Genomic DNA, 6903 nt, shown 5'->3' with positions numbered 1-6903 from the left:
CTTCAGTGCCCTGTCGTCTGGTTTTGAAGTTCGCATAAATGGAATCGCACGGCGTCTACTCCTCTGCGTCCGGCCTCTGGCCCTCGACACCGCGTGAGATGCGCCCCGCACCTCACCGGTTCTTACTCTGTTCCGCTGTTGGTGGATATTCGGGTTGTTTCTGGGTTTGGGCCGCCGTGAATACCGCTGCAACAGGGGATCGTGTGCCTGTCTTTCAAGAGATACATGCACGCGCTTCCGTTGGACTTCAGCGCAGGGGCGGAACCGCCGGAGAAGAGGGCAGGCCCACGTTCGGCCGTCGTAGACGAGGCCGTTTTCCGTTTTCCGAAGCGGTTGTCCCAGATACGCTCCCGTGGGCACCAGGGTTCTGGGAGTCCCAGTTGTTCTACACCCTTAACCGACACGCGATATTTTCTCGAATTTTCATTTTAGCAATTTTGGCCGGCGTGTAGTGATACCACAGTGTGGTTTTATTTTGCCCTCCCCCGATGACCAACGATGCTTTCGTGTACGTCTAAGCCACCTGCAGAACCTCTTTTGTGAAGGGCCTCTTGCCCCTTTTTCCTCGTTGACTCTCTTTTTCTTATTGACCTGTAGGAGTTCTTTACATATTTTGGACGTGAGCTCTTTGTCAGGTGTACGTTTTGTAAATACGCAATGGATCCGACGCCGGGGACGGGGGGGACGGAGGTGGTTGAACTGCATTTCTAAAAGCTCCCGCTGGGCTGAGGAGGAGGACAGACTGCGAGCCAGGAGGGAGGGCTGCCATGGAGGAGCTGACCAGGGCAGTGGCCGTGTGGCTGGACGGCAGGGGCCGGGGTCTAGAGACGCTTCCGCAGCAGAACTGACAAGAGGCACCTGTCATATCATGTCATGACACACACAAGTTGTGAGGGGTGATGGGGCTGGGGGTGGGCCACGAGGTCGACTCCCAGGTCTCCCCGGCCGGCCGATGAGCTGACGCGCTCTGCCCGCCCGGCCGCCAGCAGCAAAAGGCGGCTTTGTCCTCTCAGGCCCCACCCAGGCCTGCTGGTCGGAGATGCTCTGGGGTCACCGTCGGGACACTGGACAGAGTGCCCGGGGGCGGAATCTGGGTCTCCAGTGGCAACTGGGGGACAAACACCCCTCCGGCCAATGCACACACATGGCTGGGCTCGTCCGTGAAGACCCTGCGTCCCAGACGGACTGGCAGCTGTGGGATCTGGCCCGGCCAGGATGGACAATGACCCCCTGTCTGCAGCCTCCTCGCCCCTGCTGAGTCCAGGCTCAGGGGATGAAAGTCCTGCTCCGGTCCTCAGTCCCCAGGGAAAGGGTGGAAACAGATTCTGCAGCATCTGGACTTCCATTGAGCGGCGGAGACAGCGCTGGAATCGGGCCTGACTCCCTCCCAGAGAGCAAGGACCCCCGCATCTGTACCCAGAGGCTAACGTCTCGCCAAAGTCCCACCCCCGTTCTGCTTCTCGGCGTTAACCTTGGAAGAGTTCCGTGGCCTCCATCTGGCCGCGTTCGGCCCAGCGGATCACGGCATTTCGGCTGTGATATTGTAATTAAACATTACGAACCGCTTCCGCGATGGGAGGAACACGGGACTCACCGCGGGCCGCCCGGTGTTAGCTGCTTTACGTATGTGATGTCAATCACTCCGCCCTCTGACCTCTGTTCATTTCTTCATTTGTCCTCAAACGAGGACGCTGACTCGCCCAAGTTCGCACAGAGTGGCAGAGGCAGGATTTGAACTTGGGCCAATTGGACCCTGCAGCCCCCTTTTCTCCATCTCCCTGGCCTGCCAGACAACAGGGGCCATGGGGGGACTGAATGGCACCCCCTCCCCCCCAACCAGTGACTTCACGGTCGCATTATTCTGTCTGTAGGAAGGGCCTGACTCTGAGCTGTGCTACCGGGAGGGGCCAGGGGAGGAGGGCTATCCTGAGAGAGCTCAAGTTCATATTCTGGCTTTGCCCTACCTCTCTGCGCGACCTTGGGTGAGCTGCATTTCTCAGGGCCTCTGGGCCCTCATCTGAGTAATGGGGTAACCCCCACTCAGCCTTGCTCCCTTGGGTTCTTGGGTGAGCAACGGACGGAAAGACCCAGCTGAGCGGAGCCCAGATGGACAGGGCTATCTGCTTTTGTCACGCTATTTGTCTGGGTCTCTCCTGGCGCCCAAGTTGACCTTTCCTGTTCCCTTTTTTGGTGTTAGGGAAGAGTCAAATGGCTCCCCCCCCCCTTCCCCCCCACCCTGTACTTTTCCCAGCTTACTCAGTCCCCAGCTGCCCAAGTGTCCCAGGCAGGCCCTGGGTTCTGGCCAACGGTGGCTGCCCCCATCCCAGGACTCCAGGCTGGCCAGATGGGCAGATGTCACTGAAAATAGCCTTGAGAGGAGATTCCCCCCTTTCCGGTGCTCAGCCACTTCCTCTCTGACAGAGCACGCCGTCTCTAGAAGGTTCTGCCGGGCGGACTGAGGGATGTGCCTTGGATCTTTGTCATTCTTGAGTATGTCCTACAGGAGCAGACATTGAGTGACTCCTCGCTTGGCATCCATTACCTTCCCTCCCTCCTGACAGGACCCCACGATTCTCAGCCCACACACGGGTGGGGTAGACACGGTCTCTGCTCCAGGTGGGCCCTGATTGGTTTAAACCAATTACTATATCCTATCTCATGGCTACTGTGATTGGTTCAGGGTTGGACACATGACCCAAGTCGTCCACTGAGAGCAACGGCCTCTATTTAAGCTCCCCAGGAGGTCGACTTCCTCTCTCTTCCCACTGGATGTGGAGAGAAGGCAGACCCAGACATGATGGGGGGGTGGGGGGGGTGGGGGGAGGCACACCGAGACCCCCCAGGGAGAGTCATCCTGGGAAAGGAGCAAATTCGAGAACGCAGAGCCAAGAGATGAAGGCAGAGAAACCAGGTCCTGTCACCCCGTTTGCAGGGCTGGTTCTGTCCCTGCCTGAAACTTCCAATCCTCGAGCTGGGTTTTCTGTGACCCAGAACCTGAACCTCCTGCACAAAGCCTATAGCATAATAAGGGCCAGAATTCCTCTTCCTTCAAGTCCAGCTTAAGATGGAGCCCCCGGCAGTGCAGGCGATGCTCGTGTCAAAGCAGATCCCTGTGGCATCCTTAGTCTCAGAGGCAGAGCACCACTTAGAGGCCTCAAGTGGATTTTTCAGGTGGGAGCACCGAGGCTCACCATTCTCCGGCCCTCTCCTACTCCCCTGGCCGTGTGCCTCAGGCCTCAGGCAGATGGGAAGGGCTTAGGCCCCTGCCTGTTGAGTCCCCAGGCCTCTGGGACGGCTCCTCTCTTCCCCCACCCTAGTTCATCTGAAAATGGCGGCTGTGTTCTATATTGCTAAAACTGGAGCGGACCTGTCACGTGCCTGGAAGGCGGAGTCTACTCCTAAGGAGCCTCCACAGTCAAGTCCAAACACCTCACCCTGACATCCGAGACCCAGTGCCCCCAACCTTTCCTTCGCATCCTCTCCTCCTCCCTGGAGGCAGGAAGGGAAGCTTGTGTCAACTGTCTAGCCTTCTGCCCCTACAGACATGTGTTGGGTGTCGCCAGGCTAAGGGGGTGTCACCTTAAAATCGTGACCATAAATCTCAAGTTGGCCCTTGGTGTTTGTTCTGATGAGCTCTTTCCGGGTCATAAAGGAAAGGCGTAAGACAGCCGTAATTTTGTTATCTCTTGTGGAGTCTGTGGGTCATGGATCTGGGAGGGGCTCAGCTGGGTTGTTCAGGGTTTCACAGAGTGGCAGTCACCTGGTGGCTGGGGTTGAAGCATCTGGGCACTGGCGGGACATCTCTCTCTCTCTCTCTCTCTCTCTCTCTCTCCATGGCCTCAGAGCCTTCCCATGTGGTCTCTCTGCATGGGCTAGTTTGTGCTTCCTCACAGCATGGCGGCTCAGGGCTTTGGCAGGAGAATTCTACAAGATGGAAATGTTTCCCATGCAGCTTCAAGAGGGTCACGATGTCACTTCCACTGTATTCCATTGCTAAAGAGTGAGTCGCCAACTTGCCCAGGTTCCAGGGAAGGGGAATTAGACTTCACTCTTTAGTGAAGGGGGAATGGAAGGTTCTAGAAGCGCTTGTGGGATGGGAGATATTGTTGCGGCCATCTTGGGAAAATGCACCTGCCAGAGTGCTGTTGGGCACTGCAGCTACATTTCTCGGGTCCCCTTGGTCCCCCTCTATGTACAAGGACTCTTTCGCACCTTCCCTTCCCTCCGCAGACCTCCAGGACCCTTTCCTCTTATTTGCAGCCCGTGGTATTGCTGCTTTTGCACTGAAATAACAGAAGGAATCATGGGCGAACGTCCACGTGCTCCACGCACTCTCCTGCTGGGCTCAGCACCTGCTCAGGCTGCCTTCCCCGCTGGTCTCGTTGTTGGTGGCGTACCTGTGAGTCTCCTTCATGCGTGCGCTGGACCCCAGGCCTCCTGCAGTCCGCACTCGACCTGCACCGCCATTTTCCCCTCTCCGGGCTCGCTCTTCGGGCGAGCATGCTAGTCCTTCTCCCATCTTAAAAACCAAACAAAACCTGAACCAAACCGAAAAACAACCCTGTCTTCACCCCACCACTCATGTTGACCGCTCCCAGGTCAACCCCAACATTGCCAGGGCCTGGGGCAAGAGTCCACATGGAAGTCTGCATACTCTAAGTCTAAATATCCAAGCGACATAAATACATGAAACACCTGTGAAGTCAAATATAGGCTCCTTCTGCTTGAGAGGTAGATCTTCTTTCTTGTTCATACAGTATTTATTCGTCTCCCCTCTGCTAAACCCTGAGCCACCTGCTTTCCCCAGGCTGCCTGGGGAAATAACGGAAAAGGAACCTACAAGGCAGACGAGAGACGGGAGAAAGACCCACGGGAGGTGGAAACAGCTCTGTCACATGGTGAAGAGGAGAAAGGCCACCAACAGTCACAAGAGTCCGTGGCGTCTTGGAGGGCAAAGCCCGGAATGGTGGAGGGGAAGAGCTCTTACTTCAGAGAGCGGTTCCTGGCATAACCAATGAGGGGGCTCCCAAGCACAGCCCCAGTTCCAGCCCCAGAGCCAGCCACCCCCATGGCGGCAGCCCCAGCCCCAGCCCCAGTGAACTTGGCTGCTGTGACTACGGCCCGTAAAATGGCGCTGGTTCGGAAGCTGCGGCTGGGAATAAGTGAGGTCAGGAGACGTGGGGCTGCCAAGCTGGCTGAGGCTGTCATCTGTCAGTGTCTCCGGTGGTGGTTTTAGCACCACTGTAGACAGTGATCGGCTCAACAGCTGAGAGGTGCTCGTGACCAAGAAGGAGGTGGAGACGAACTTTGCACAGGCAGACGTTTTCAGGGGCTGTGGGGCTGTGAAAGGAGAGCTGCTCCCAGTTCAGAGAAGACAGAGAGAAGTCGAGCTTCTTAACGAAGACTTTGGACTCAGAATTCTCCCGCTCCCGGAACACAGAGGCAGGTGGGGAGCCAGCCTTGGCCGTGGTTGTGGCCTTGGCACTGGTCTCCAGCCCAGCCTCCTTCTTTTCTCATTTTGGGTTCCACCCACACCTTGACCCCGAGCACCTGTGTGCGGACTCCCAGCCCAGACCGAGCTCTGTCCACCATCCCCCACCCTCACAGCAAACAGCTACCCCTTGGCCACTGCTGGGGAGGGGGGGGGGTGACTTATGGGGCCCTCTGAGCCCCTTGCTTGGGTTTCAGGGCGCGACTGCTGCTCCCCTGTATAGCCACCCTCCTGGGAAGATTTGTCTTGACTTGCCCTTTTAAGCTCCTCTCCCCTGTTGCCAGCTTAACCCCCTCCCATCAGACTTGCACCCACCTCTCTGCGGGAACTATATTTGTCCCACTCTCTTGAGCTCCCCCTCCTCCATAGCTGGTCTCCCCTGATCTCTCCAAATGGTAATCGTTGCGGGGAGCCCAGGGCTCAATCTTTGGACCTCTTCTTTGCCTACATCCCTTCCCGGGGTGAGCTCATCCTATCTCTTAGGGTAACTACCACCCACAAGCCAATGACCCCCAAATGGGTGTCCCCAGCTGGGACCTGGACTTCAGACTCCCACGTCTGGCTTCCCGCTCCACTGTGCCCTAGGGATGTGTCAGATTCACCACTGCCCCTCTCAGCCTTCGCCCGCCCAACCTCAGTGCCTGCTGCCCTCCAGTTGTCGAAGCCCCGCCGTCCTTGCCTCCCACCGCCTCGTCCCTCCTCGTCACACTCCTTACCATCGGGCACACCATATATTTGACCCATTAATTGTTCTGTTGCCTGTTTCCCTCCGTTGAGATAGAGGCTGCACTGCAGGACCCCCAGGCCGTGCGTGGCACAGAGCAGATCCTCAAGAAATATTTCTTGAATGAATGAATGAGTTGCTCATCGATCCTTGCATTCTTTCCCCCGCGAATGCCCACTCAATTTCAGAGTGTCTCTCAACCCAGCACTACAGACTTCAGGTGAGCTACAGCCTGTTTGTCAGTCGTGCCCCAGACGAAGGTGGTCCCCTAAGTACCCACCATACTTTTCCTCCGTTACCGCGTGCCCTCCCAAAACCCTCCTGTGAGCAGTCACCTCCTCCCTGCAGCCCTCCTGATTCACCCATCACTTTCTCTCTTTCTCTGGTGCCCTCCAAGGGGTGGAGAGAACCACATTATACCTGTGTCTGTGGTATCTGTGACTGGGGACTGTCCCACCCTCCCGATGGACAGTGCACTTGCCAGGAAGCGCTACCCAGATCTCTCCAGGCTCAGCAGAACTTTGTATATGGTGGGTGCTCACTCAGGGTTTGCTATCTTGGGTTGAACGTTTGGCTTAGTTTTACGTGTAACAGTTTTCATTAGACCTCAGTTTCTTTTATCTTCAATCATGTTTATTTGTTTTCTGGTTCATTTTTTTTTTTTTTTTTTTTTTAATTACCTCTCTTT

The 6903-nt window shown here is 56.5% G+C and overlaps 1 pseudogene; it reads right to left on the bottom strand.

Annotated features, from left to right (window-relative positions):
• Window positions 1–4891: 4891 nt before the first annotated feature.
• Window positions 4892–6210, bottom strand: LOC109265242 (ATP synthase F(0) complex subunit C2, mitochondrial-like; annotated as a pseudogene).
• Window positions 6211–6903: the final 693 nt, after the last annotated feature.

The sequence above is a fragment of the Panthera pardus genome, unplaced genomic scaffold (assembly GCF_024362965.1).
Source record: "Panthera pardus isolate Hobbes unplaced genomic scaffold, ASM2436296v1 HiC_scaffold_6, whole genome shotgun sequence".
Lineage (NCBI taxonomy): Eukaryota > Metazoa > Chordata > Mammalia > Carnivora > Felidae > Panthera > Panthera pardus.
This window is presented reverse-complemented; position numbering and strand designations above follow the sequence as displayed.